We start from the raw sequence: 13,078 nt of genomic DNA, 5'->3' as shown, positions 1-13,078 counted from the left end.
TGGGACCTTTGTGATGTATCTGACGTGATGTATGGTCGAATTCATTGCGCAGTGTCCAGCACAAGGAGCAGAGAGCTAGCGATTTTCGAAATTCGCTCTAACAATCACTTCGAATATAACAGGTCTCAATCAAGCCTCTCTTTGGTTTATGTAGATAGGACGAAATATTTATTCGGTTCAGTTTACATAATACGTCCTACAGAGTGATCCGAAAACACGACGCAGCAGGGGTATCGTTCGTTATATTTATTTTGATAAAGATACACGCGATATAAAGCCCCATCTCGATTGACACTTCCAAGGCATACACGCGAAGCGCCTGCGCGCCCAGCACGCGCCGCGACGGGCGTCGAAAAGTGGCATGAACCTCCATGCTCCTGGTGCTGGCTCGCTCTCCCTCGGGAGCTGACTGAAAAAAATGTCAAGCCGTGAACAAGAGATGGTTGGGGAGCTGCAAGGATTCCAAGAAAATTTAGGGGAGGAGAGCTTCAAGCCATGAAGAAAAAGAGTCCCCGACAGCCCCCGCGGTCCTCCCATTGTTGTAAACCGGACGCCGCTTCTGACGCGCGCGCGAACGCCCGTGCGCAGGTGCCGATATCTGACATGCACAGATATGCACAGATATCTGCTAAGGAAGGCATTGGTGGCGCCACCCTTGACTGTCGTCTGTTGCACAGAGCTAGAAGCCGGACTCTGCAGTGTGCTACGCACTTTCGTGCCGGGCGAGCTTTCCCTTTGAAATAATGGTACAGCGCCACACTTGTGCGTTTTGAGGAAGAAGACACATTTGACGTCGTTAAAATGACCTGCGCCAAGCATGCATGGGATGATGAGCCATCGGAAGGATCCAGGGTGCAAGTGAGCGGGAAATACCAAGGTTTCTGTGAACCTGCATTCATCAATATTTCAGGTAAGCGTGAACAACCATTTACTGTTTTTCCCGTATTGCTTTGTTGGTTACCTTTCTCAATGCTGTCGGCAGTTTTCGATGATAGGGCTATAAATTAATCTAAATGGTATCATAATGCATGATTTATTTGTATGTGCAGTCGGAGAGTAATATCTCATTTTTCAGTAGCGAAATTTTTACCGCCACCGAGTTGCGTTCCTGCCAGCGGTAGTTCGAGTGCATGATATGAATTGTGTAACGCAAAAAACATAGACTAACCTCGCTAAGCACATTGCGGGGCTAGTTAGGGATGTATTTTCTAAGTAACGAGACGTAGACAACAACCTGTCATGGATTCTGTCATATGCACGTATCAGGAACTGAACCCTTTTCATTGTCGTAAGTAATAGTGCTAATTCTATTTTAACACGGGATCAGCATTGTTGCGTTCTGCGTATCCAATTAGGTTACAATGGCCCCATTACATTTGCCACAAGGCTTGCGCTCTACAGCTAAGCAGGAGCAGTGGAATGAAGAGCTGGTACGCGTTTTATTTCGGGTGGTTAGTGCGAGCGAACGTGTTTCAGAAACAATTGGCGTATACCTGTTTCCGTTCGCGGTTGTGCCAGGAAACTTTAATGGTAAAGCCCGAAAAAAAAAGCATGAGGCTAAGCTTTTAAAGGGGCATCGCGATGATTTGCTCTGTACCATTTAATATTATTAAATAGATTTACCATGCGTTCCAGAGACCAGAGCAAAAAGAATTATTGAAATCGGAGCATGCAAGCGAAAGTTATTACACTCTGAAAATTCTAAAGGAAAATTTCAGACGAAAACGCATTTCACTCTCCCATTTCACTCACCCAGTACCGAGATTGGGCGCTACAAATCAGAACCGCGCCTAGCGCCCACGCAGCGGAAGCGTGCATGCAGTTGTTGCTTTGTCGGGGCTGTAGACAGCGGCGCATTTTGACGGCGTCTTCCCCCCGTATAAGCGACGCCGTAGTAAGGGCAGGGGTGACTAACGACAAAGGAAGCTCCCCGAAGTTTCTTTTTTAGTCGGACTGTAAGGCTGTCAGCGGTAGCCCCCCTCCCCCCCAAACTCGACTCCCGTCTCCTGTCCGGCCTTTCTCTTCACATTTTGGGCAAGGTGTATCGACTGGCTTTTTTTTCGCTGCCGTCTTGGTATGGTCACGGCCGGTCTCGACGCGCGCGCTTTCTGGTCTGAGTCAACGTTTTTTGAACAGCGCTGGCCGCCATGAAGGTTTGAAGCGGAATGGAAAGTGTCGCCCATAGCTGTATTCTTGTTAGTTTTTGTCGTGTCCGGTCGCTGTGTTGAATGCAGCGAAAGACGCACACGGTACTTTTAGACTTCGTTTATTTTAAGCCGATGAGGGTGCGACCAGCGTCGACCGAGGCAGGAGCCGAACTGGCCGCCCGAAGAAAGGAGGGAGCTGAGAAGCGTCCACGGGAGGGAGTGGCTTCCCAGAACAGGAGGAGGGTGCGGGGGCGCACCGTGGGGGGGCATCCGGCGACAGCGTGCGACGAGGGGCAAGCGGTCGTTAGGAGGGGATGCGAGTGGTCGTTAGGAGGAGGATTGAGTGGTCGTTAGGAGGAGGATGCGAACTGTCGTTAGGAGGGGAATGCGAGTGGTCGTTAGGAGGGGGCGCACACACACAAAAGCAATAAGGGGACACAACACTTCCTTCCCCCTTAGAAAGTTGCCTGGTATCGTGCAGGGGGTCGGCGCTCACGCGTGGAGGCGCGCTGGCTTTGTGCGCTCGGGGGAGAAACACTTGTAGGCTGGCTGTTGTTCGCTGTGTCTCCTAGGTCTGTCCTGGGCGAAGTCTCTTCTTCCGGGAAGAGGTGCCAGGCTATGTGGGAAAATGGTGCACGTGTTCTCTCCGCTGGCGGACAGCTCTCAGACGGCGTCGTAAATCTACGCAGCTGGTTGAGATGTCGGCGTGCTACTGTGCCATGTATGTTGACGAGCCAAGAGCGCAGGCCTATGCGTCTGACAATTGTAGCTTCCTCCCAGCGTGGCTTTTTCAGAAACTGTCGGGCGAGGACGCGCTGCCCCTCATTAAGCGTGCCGCAGCGCGGAATTACTTTTTCTTCCCGGAACGTCTCTGCCTTTGGCTCGGGGAGGATGGCTGTGAGCTGGGTTCGCATTTCACGCTCGAACATCATTTTCGAGGGGGTCTCGCCTGTTGTGCTCTGAACCGTCGTGTGCTGCTTGAAGAGAAAGCGCGCAAGGCGGCGCTGCAGCGAGCCTGTCTGATCTCTTTCAAGGGCGCGTTTCAACTCGGCTACGTAGCGCTCGGCTTGTCCGTTTGTCGCTGGGTGGTAGGGGGCAGATGTAACTGATGAGATCCCGTTGTCGCGATAAAACTTGAGGATCTCCGCAGACACAAACGGTGTTCCGTTGTCCGACACTACCTTGCGCGGCAGGCCGAACGTTGCAAATAGTGATCGGAGGTTGTCAATGACTGCTGCCGAAGTCGTCTGTCCCATTTGCCTTATCTCAAGCCACTTTGTGTAGGCGTCTACGACCACAAGGAAAGTGCAGCCCTCAATTGGTCCTGCAAAATCAATGTGCAGTGTGTGCCATGGTGTGTCTGGCTTTTCCCATTCTGGGACAGGAGCTTTCGGCGGGGCGCTCCGGCTGCTCTGGCAAGGCTTGCATTCTCGCACCACTGTTTCGATGTCGTTGTCAATGCCAGGCCACCACATGTAGCTTCTGGCACACTTTTTCATTGCAACGATGCCCCGATGTCCGGCGTGGATGAGAGACATAGCTTGTGCGCGTAGTTCTCTCGGCATCACAACTCGGGACCCAAATATGATGCAGCCGCGATGGGTGCTCAACTCTGTAGCTCGCCTGCGGTAAGCGTCGAAGTTGTCCCCCTTGAGTTTATGCACGTTGCCTTGTTGAACAGCTGTGTAAACTAGCCGGAGAGCTGCGCACTTCTGCGTAGATGCTGCAACTGTGCCTGCTGTAAGCGGAGGTTCTGGCAGTGCTTCGAACATCAGAACGTCTCCTGGTGGAAATGGTTCGTCAACAGTTGCGTCTAGTGGCAGACGGCTTAGCGCATCGGCGTTTTGATGTTTACCGCATATCATCACGCCTAGTGGAGAAAACCAGTTTCTCCCTAGAAGGCTTGATCCTGTGCCCTTCACAACAAGCAGAGGTAGCGTATGGGTCTGGCCGTTGTAGTTAACCTGCACGTTGGCAGAGCCCAATAGTGGCAGATTCTGTCCTGACCACGTTCGCAGGTGCGTGTCGTCTTGTTGCAGGGCGGGTGCGTCAGATGGCCATGAAGTTCGGAACGTGTCCTCACTGATCAGAGTACAGGCTGCGCCGGAGTCCACCTCGAACTTAATCAGCTGGTGATGTACGCTTACTTCTGTAAAAATCTTCGGTCGCGTGCCGAGATTCATGGTGTTCAGGTCGTACAACACAGATGGTGTTGCTGATGTTGTTCCATGGAGATCAGATAGCGGCGTATTCTCTGAGGCGTTGACGCTGTGATTAGGCTGGGAAGGTGACTTTATCTTGGCAAGTCTCCGTTTCGTAATGCATGCTCTTTCGATATGCCCTCGCTTGTGGCAAAAATTACACGTGGCTGACTGGAATCGACATCCCTGGGGGTTGTGTTGGTCGTCACACCGCCAGCAGCGTTGTGCCTTTTTGACCGATTTTACAACAACAGAAGGCTTGCGCACCTGGTTGTTTGTCTGGTGTACCGGCTCGGTGTTCCGGTGAATCCCTCTCTGCTGGTGACCGGCGCTCTCCGCTCGAACGGCGATGTCGTAAGCTTTGCTGAATGTGAGGTCCTTCTCAGCGAACAGGCGCTGCTGCAGTGACTCGTCACTCAGTCCGCACACAAATCTGTCGCGTAACATCACGTCCAAGGGAAGCATGGTGGTGTTAGCAGAAGAAGCTGCGTCTCCCTCCTGCCCGGTAGCTGTTGTCGACAGCGTTCCAAAATTGCAGTCGGCAGCGAGCTTCTTGAGCGCGGCTACGTAGGCGCTCACAGTTTCTCCTCCCAGTTGATCTCGTCGTTGGAAGCGAGCCCGGCTGTAGACCTCGGATGGCCTTGGGTCGTAGTGCTTTTGCAGCGCTTTTACGATGTCGTCGTAAGACACTGCCGCTGGTGTGCTTGGCTGAATAAGGGCGCAGACAGTATCGTAGGTCTGCTCCCCGCACAGCGTCAGCAGGTTGGCCCTCTTCAAGGCTGGGTCTGTGATGTTGTTAGCTTCAAAGTAGAACTGAAGGCGTCCAACCCACGATGACCACGATGAGCCGTTGAACTCTGGTATCTGATTGGGAAACCCTCGCGTAGCCATGGCTTGTCAATAGCGTTGCGTAGCGCGGGTCGAATCCACTTTCTCGTCGCCACTGTCGTGTCCGGTCGCTGTGTTGAATGCAGCGAAAGACGCACACGGTACTTTTAGACTTCGTTTATTTTAAGCCGATGAGGGTGCGACCAGCGTCGACCGAGGCAGGAGCCGAACTGGCCGCCCGAAGAAAGGAGGGAGCTGAGAAGCGTCCACGGGAGGGAGTGGCTTCCCAGAACAGGAGGAGGGTGCGGGGGCGCACCGTGGGGGGGGCATCCGGCGACAGCGTGCGACGAGGGGCAAGCGGTCGTTAGGAGGGGATGCGAGTGGTCGTTAGGAGGAGGATTGAGTGGTCGTTAGGAGGAGGATGCGAACTGTCGTTAGGAGGGGAATGCGAGTGGTCGTTAGGAGGGGGCGCACACACACACAAAAGCAATAAGGGGACACAACAGTTTTCGTTCGCTTTCCCTGCTTCTTTCCAGTTTTTGTGGCATGCGAAAAAGCTTTCAGTACTCAGAGACATAATATTTTGGATCCATTTCACAATTATGAAGGAACAATATGCAAACTGGACGCCCAATCAATGAGAAAGGCAGCGCTCTATCTAGATGCCACCTCATTTCCGCTGCCGCAAATGGCCGCCGCGTTGCGACACCATCGGCTCGAAACAAGCATTTCTAGCGAAGATTAAAATATCAAATATTATGATTTCGGTGATCTCATTGCGCGTTCAGGACTCACAATGTCCCTTACTCTGCATACAAAGATTAAAGAACCCATGCTTTATGTACGTCGCAGGGCACGTTTAATATCCCACAATGGATTTTACCGTAGGGTGTCTCGGATTCAGTGCATAATTCTTCAACTTATGCTACTGTGGCCATGTGCACAAGTTCTGCGCAGATTTATATCATGATCGCTCTAAATTATCTCCCACGCAGCCTACACAACGGCCCTGCCGACCAAGAAGGGGCGGGAGCTCTCCGGAAAGCTGCTGTTGCTGGCCGTGGGCACTAAACTCAGCGAAATAAGGAGCGAGAAAGAGAAGCATCGACGATAAGAAGCATGCAGAACTATAGAACCACGAGAGCATTAAATGTACCCCAATAAAATTTCCTGCGCAATTTCTGTGTGGTAATTGTGTTACTTGTGTTACCTATGCTATATGATTATCAGGAGCTTTAGAGCAGCATAAAACCGAGTGGTTTTTCAATTTAAAGCAGCACTTAGAGATGTATTGGATGACATTTTTTAACGTTTACAGATTTTTATTTTACAAAGTGCGAGAGATATGTCGGTTTGGTCAGTGAAGGTGGACCGTACAGCAAGACGGGCATTATGTACGTAATAGAGCTCAATAATCTGAAAAATGAATAATTATATTTAACTAATCAGCTTTCATAATTTTGATTTTGGGGCGTAAGTCTGTATCCCGAAAATGAAGGCCGTCAGTAAAAAAAGATAACCTTAGCTTTTAAATTTTCGTAATCGTTAATGTGGTTCGAAATACTGAACATGCACACTTGAAAGCTCAGTGAATTCCCTTGTCCGCTTCGGATATTCATAAACGCGTCGCTGCGCGTCGTATCGTCGCCGAATTCAAAGAAACTTTTTCTACATCACAAAATACACAAACGGTGTCTGTGTTTGATGCATAAAAAAAGTGACCGACAGTTTTATGCATTTTCAATGCGGGTAAACCAACTCAGCGAGCTTTGAAAAGCGCAAAATCTGGCGCTCGATATTTCAAACGCCTATACCAATTAAAAAAAAAGTTAAAAACTGGGCTCACCTTTTACGATGACGGCCTTTAATTTCGGAACATAATATTGCCCCTTAGAATCAAAATGAAATGTTCATTAGTTAATGTTAGTTAATTAATCGTCTATTAAATCAGGTTTATCGCTTACATAATGTTAACCATCCTGTATAACCCCCCTACACAGCACCAACGTATCTCTCAAAGTTTTAAAATAAAAATCTGCGTCAAAAATTTAAGCTGTATCACATATCTGAAGTAGTAGCGGTAAGGACGTGCTGCACAGTCGCTTACGTCTGCATGTGGCGATAACGGCATATGTATGACAGCATTCTGCAATGGTTGTAACTAATTTCATTACATCTTTTGTTTGGCCGCCCTCCACCACTGTTTGGAGACGCCGCGCCCCAGGCTCACTCTTTATTGGCTAATTTGATAGAAGGCCGCGTCGCTGTTGCAGGCAGTCACTGAGAGCGAGCAGTACAGAACTCGAATGAGAATAGTTTTACTGGCTGTGATGCTGGTGTTGTTTTAAAGTAGCAGCCTGCAACATTGGAGAAGGGGAGCCTAGGTGCTTGCAGAGATGCAGATGAAGCGCGCCGCAAATCGTTAGATTTCTTCAATTTTTTTTTTGTACCGTCTCCTTCGGTAGATCTCGCCGTTTGAGGGCACATATACACAGGCCGCCATTTATTATATATTTCCATATGAAAGGTTATAAGGTTTTAATAAGGGAGTAATCACTCATTTTCATTCCGCCAAGCCGTCACACGGCTACAAAGGGACCCGACACAGCTTCCACAGAAACTTTTGCTCTTTCGTAAAAAGATTCGTCCTGGTCTGGGGACATGGTGTATGATTGTGCTTGGATGGATGCGAATAAGTAATTAATAGCTTAATGGAAGTCTGCTCTGCCTTAGCGGAAATTTCCCCTCAACATTTAACAAAAGTATGTAAGGTTATGTGCAGATCTGTCAGTATATGTTCGTATATAGAACTAGCTCCATACATAAGCTCCAGCCAAATATGGACATATACAGATTTATCTATATTTGGCCATATATGGCCCATATAAGTATATTCATCCATATATGACTGTTCGCAGATATGGCTATATACGGATTTGGCCGTATCTGGGTATATAAAGACCATATATAGAAATCCCATATATGGGCTCCATCAGATATGGTCATATAAGGATAGGACATATCTGGCTATATAAGGACCATATATACATATATTTCCATATATAAGTTCAACCCATATATGAATATATAGGGAATTGGGCATATCAGACTATATATGCCAGATATATCCATATATGAGTTCAATCATGATATGGATATATAGGGAATGGGGCATATCAGACCATATATGCCAGATATATCCATATATGAGTTCAATCATGATATGGATATATAGGGAATTGGGCATATCAGGCCATATATGCCAGACATATCCTTATATGAGTTCAATCATGATATGAATATATAAGGAATTGGGCATATCAGGCCATATATGCCAGATATATTCATATATTGTCATATATGAGTTCAGTCATGATATGGATATAAAGGGAATTGGGCATATCAGGACATATACGACCATATATACATATATTTCCTTATATGAGTTCCATTCAGATAATGGTATATAGGGAATTGGGCATATCAGGCTATATACGCCCGTATATTCATATAAGGCCTTATATGCCCAATTCCCTATTTGTTCATATCTGGATTTTTTCATATCAAACCAGATATGACATTTCCGTAGTTCGATCCCCAAGCACTTGTTGTATGTTCGGGACTTTATAATCTATCAATAATTCTAAAAACTATGATTTCGATCGCAACCAACTCGCTGGACTTGTAATCCACTTATTTAGACCCAGTCAGGAAGGTTCAGTTCGTCAGGAAGGTTCGAAGTCCACCCAAGGCAGAAAGCGCGTATATGCATGTATTAGTACATTTAAATCATAGCAAAGTTGAAGGTGATTTATAGCACTGTACTTTAATTCACCTTAGTTAAACACCGCTATGTAATAGCAGTCTAACTTGATTGAAGCCTCAATCATACAAAGCTTAGTACCTTGTTGTGCGGTGTGTTTCACCATCTTAATTAACCAATATTATCATGTTTGACACAAAGTTAATTATTTAAGTTCGGAAGTATATGGCACAAGCACCCCACATATGAGGTAGGATATGTTCCATATCTGCGAGATTGTTTCCATATAAGGATTTCAAGGTCCCCATATAAAGAAAGAGCATCTATATAAGGACTCAAATACGACTATATATAGCAGTATATGGCACTATATAAGGTACCTTATGGCCGTATCTGCCCGTATTTGTGGTCTTATACGCCCATATATAGCAGTATATTGCGGCATATCAGGTTTCCCATGGTCATATCTGGCCGTATATACGACCATATATGGACCTATTTAACTGTATATGATCCCATATATGAGTATATACAGCCATATATAAAATATATCTGGCCCATATCTGCCATTTTCGTAAGGGTTTCTACTCCTTCTGTTCGCGTACTATCATTCAAAACTAATGCGGCCGATACTAGACAATACATCTCCTGTTTTGTGCCTTCACTAAAACTCGCGTAAGCAAGAAGAAATGATGCAAAAAAACAGCAGCTGCCTCGTTGATATCTTTTCAGAACTTCTGTGGCACACCTCTTTACCAAACTGAGCTTGCCACAGTTAACCCAGACTACCATGAATACGATTTCCTTTCCAATTTTGTTAGTGCCTGTAAGACAAACCTCCTGGCAATATTTCTTTCATGTGGTCATGTTAATAGACAGAGACATAGCCTCACAATAACCCTCTTTAGTAGGTGTAAAACTGTTAAATATTCTTTCATTCCACGACGAATAATTTATTGGAACCTACTAACTATTGAACAAGTTTGGAAATCATCACTGTAAAGTTTGTTCTCCGCATTCTCTAAAAATGCGTCGTGTGCGCTTGTATACTGCAATGTTCTAGCCTCGGTAATCTTGCCTGTATTATTTTGTTCTGTTTACATATAAATATTTGTTTCATCCTACCCACTAAAATCCCCAGCGGGGATCGAAGTATTAGCAATAAAAATGTTCACGGGAATCAGAGAAAATTTCGTCATTTCTGATTTTTTTCAGGCACGAATAAAAAACTAGAAATAAACGAATGGCACGTTCTAAAGCATTAGTGCTAGTAAAATATAAGGTGCTAGCTTTTACCGCATTTTATATTACATAGAAATATTTTTGCAAAGTCTGGAGCTGCTGATTCTGTGTCCCCATTTCCTGCTCCCCTGGGCGTTAGGGCTATTGGGAGCGATAAAATCTAATTTTGCAGTAAAAACAGAAATTTAAGCATTTTGTTTTTAGCCCCCATTTCACAGAGACTGTACGCCGTGCAGAGAGAGTAGAATTGTAGGTGAGATAAAAAAAATCAAAATTAGTTTCATTCAAACGGTCAGTAAAAAGAATACATGCGAATCATCTGGGCCCTTAGCCTTCTCGGCTAGACTTGGGCCCATGTAGGGAGTGCAAAAATTATTATAGCGAGACAACTCAGTATTATACAGCAGTTATGCGACAGTTATATACAAATAAAAGTGAAACACTCAGGAAATTATTTAATAGCTAGGAGGACAAAAACAAAAATTAAAAGAATGAATGCATCCAAGAGAAACACTGATTTATAGCGGAGTCGAATATTGCTGGCTCCGAAAAAACTTCTCTATATCGGCGATTGACAATGGACCTATTTTTAAGTTGACTGGCAGTTGGTTCCAAATTTCAGCACTGGCAGAGGCAATAATTTTTTTACCGCACACATTGTTCACAAGTGGAAGGTTAAAACGACCAATGAAAAAAATTCTAGTTGAACGAGATGGATATACGAAAGCAGATGTTGACCGTAGGATGTTAAGGTTTAGTATATGTATAACCACACAAACTGGTTTGAAATCCTATATAGCAAACAAAGGTGTAATGTCTAGGTCAGGAAAGAGCGGAGTAGGTCTATTTGTGCGTTTACTATGTGTTATAATATAAAGAGCTCTTTTTTGTAAGATTGGAACAGTATTTAGGAAATACTATATTTTGTATAACAGTATTTTGTAAGCACATTATATGAACAGTATTTTGTAAGAAAACAGTAATTTGTAAGATAGAACAGTATTTAGGAAATATACACCGAACATACTTACGTAGAACTGTTTTCAACGCTTTAAGGTTCTGTGAGAATCCCAAACAGTGCACGCACTCTCAGGTTATGGTTTATTTATGCTAGTATACGCCAACTGCCTAACGTTTGAAGCTGCCTGTGTTAGTTTGCCTCAGGAAAGAAATTCTTAGGAAGGAAGGTAGAAGAGCACATGGTGTCAGTATTTTGGCTCCAGCTAAGGTTGTCTGCCAGAAGTACTCAGAGGGACTTGCTGTCTTCAGAGGAAGTGGCGCAGGATGCGGCACAAATTTCCAGATCGTCCTTGTTGTTTCTTGTTCACAGATATCAGAAAACAAATGCGGTCGAATTATTCGCTGCCCTCCTGCCATCAGGCTCACCAGATATCGAAAGGCACGCGTAATAGGAATACAGTAAAAATTTTCAAAATTTCAAACTTCAAAAAATAGCATTTTGCCCTAATTCATGATGCAAAGTAAGGCATCCTTCCAAAATAGACAAATCACTCATCTATTGAATGAATCCCCACGAACTTAGGTCCATTTCGTTCCAGGGAATCCTTGCGAGGCAATTCGAATGACAGATACTGCGCTCATATCTAAGCCAGCCTGGTTTAATTCTATAGGCCACTACAGTCTACGCAGTACGCCGTCGGGTTCTGCATGTCACCTGTGTACGGGTTTAGGTTTTCCTGCCTTAATCGCAGCTTTTTTTCTCTTTAGTGTCGTAGTGGTTGCCCTTTCGATCAAGCATGTTCAATGAGCCTGCGATTTGGCTCCATTCCTAGCGCGGGAACACAAAATTTTGAACGTGATTGTATAGTCAAGACCGAATAAAACTCGCTTCATTTTCAGAATCAGTCCGGGATTCATGGACATCAATTTTAATTTAGAGGCAACTGCGAGACATTGTAAGGTAGGGGTATTTTAATGTTTAAAGTAACAGTTGCAATGCGTAGCAACTGGAAGCCTGTCAAACAGAATACTACGAATATATTGATTGCCATAGTGGAATGTTACATTATATAAAAAGGTGTTCATAAAAAATTTCCCAAGGAAAACTGCCCTTGTCCAGAATTTCCGGCTATGTGTTGGTAATAGCTCTTCACGCTCGTGTACAGAGTGCGCCGTTGAGGTTCGGTACATTTTCTAATGCGATACCGGTAGAAGCCTCATCTAGAAAAAAAAAGCAGCGAGGTAAGTCATAAAAAACACGGAGTGATGAGACCTAAAAGGCGTTGATTGGTCGATGAGTGATGGCGTCACAACTTCATGCGACATAACCTAGCACTGATTTGTCAAATAGTGATGACGTCAAAGAGTCACGTGACATGGTCCAGAGCTGACTGGCCGCCGTGATGTAGTGAGACCACATTACATGACCGACTTGAAGGTGCGCTGGCAAGTAACATGGCCGAGCCATGATTTCCCGCGGGATGTTCGTCTTCATATGACCACCTGACTTGGGCGACGTAACTTGGTCATGGGCGTCACAAGGACGTGACATGGGTGCATGCACATGCGCTAGCAGTTAGCACATGCGCTAGTCACATGACAATGCCGAGCTCGGTGGCAAACGCGGCGGAAGTTGGCTGCAATGTTTTGTGGTGCGCAGGTGCGTTTAGACAGTGCCACGCATTTGAATTGAATAGGATGAGAATAAATGCCGCATAGTGTCGTGAAATATCTCCGCTAGTGGAGAGGGCGACCACGGATGTTTGTTGCTCAGAATGTGACTAATAGCCAACTAGGGGTCTTTAAGGAAAATAAAGTGGTGTTATGTGATGTGATGTGATGTGATGTGATGTGATGTGATGTGATGTGATGTGATGTGAAGTATCGGTGGCTGCACAAACTCAGCGCATACGGCGAGCAGCAGTTACGGAGGACCA

At 45.7% G+C, this 13,078-nt stretch overlaps 1 long non-coding RNA gene across 1 annotated transcript; it reads left to right on the top strand.

Moving 5' to 3' along the window:
• Positions 1-562: 562 nt before the first annotated feature.
• On the top strand, positions 563-6,356 carry LOC149360286 (uncharacterized). The gene is made up of 2 exons (XR_016288318.1): positions 563-910; positions 6,172-6,356. It is a non-coding gene; the product is annotated as an uncharacterized LOC149360286 (long non-coding RNA).
• Positions 6,357-13,078: the final 6,722 nt, after the last annotated feature.

Source organism: Amblyomma mixtum, chromosome 2 (genome assembly GCF_055824585.1).
Source record: "Amblyomma mixtum isolate Tamu chromosome 2, ASM5582458v1, whole genome shotgun sequence".
Classification (NCBI taxonomy): domain Eukaryota; kingdom Metazoa; phylum Arthropoda; class Arachnida; order Ixodida; family Ixodidae; genus Amblyomma; species Amblyomma mixtum.
This window is presented reverse-complemented; position numbering and strand designations above follow the sequence as displayed.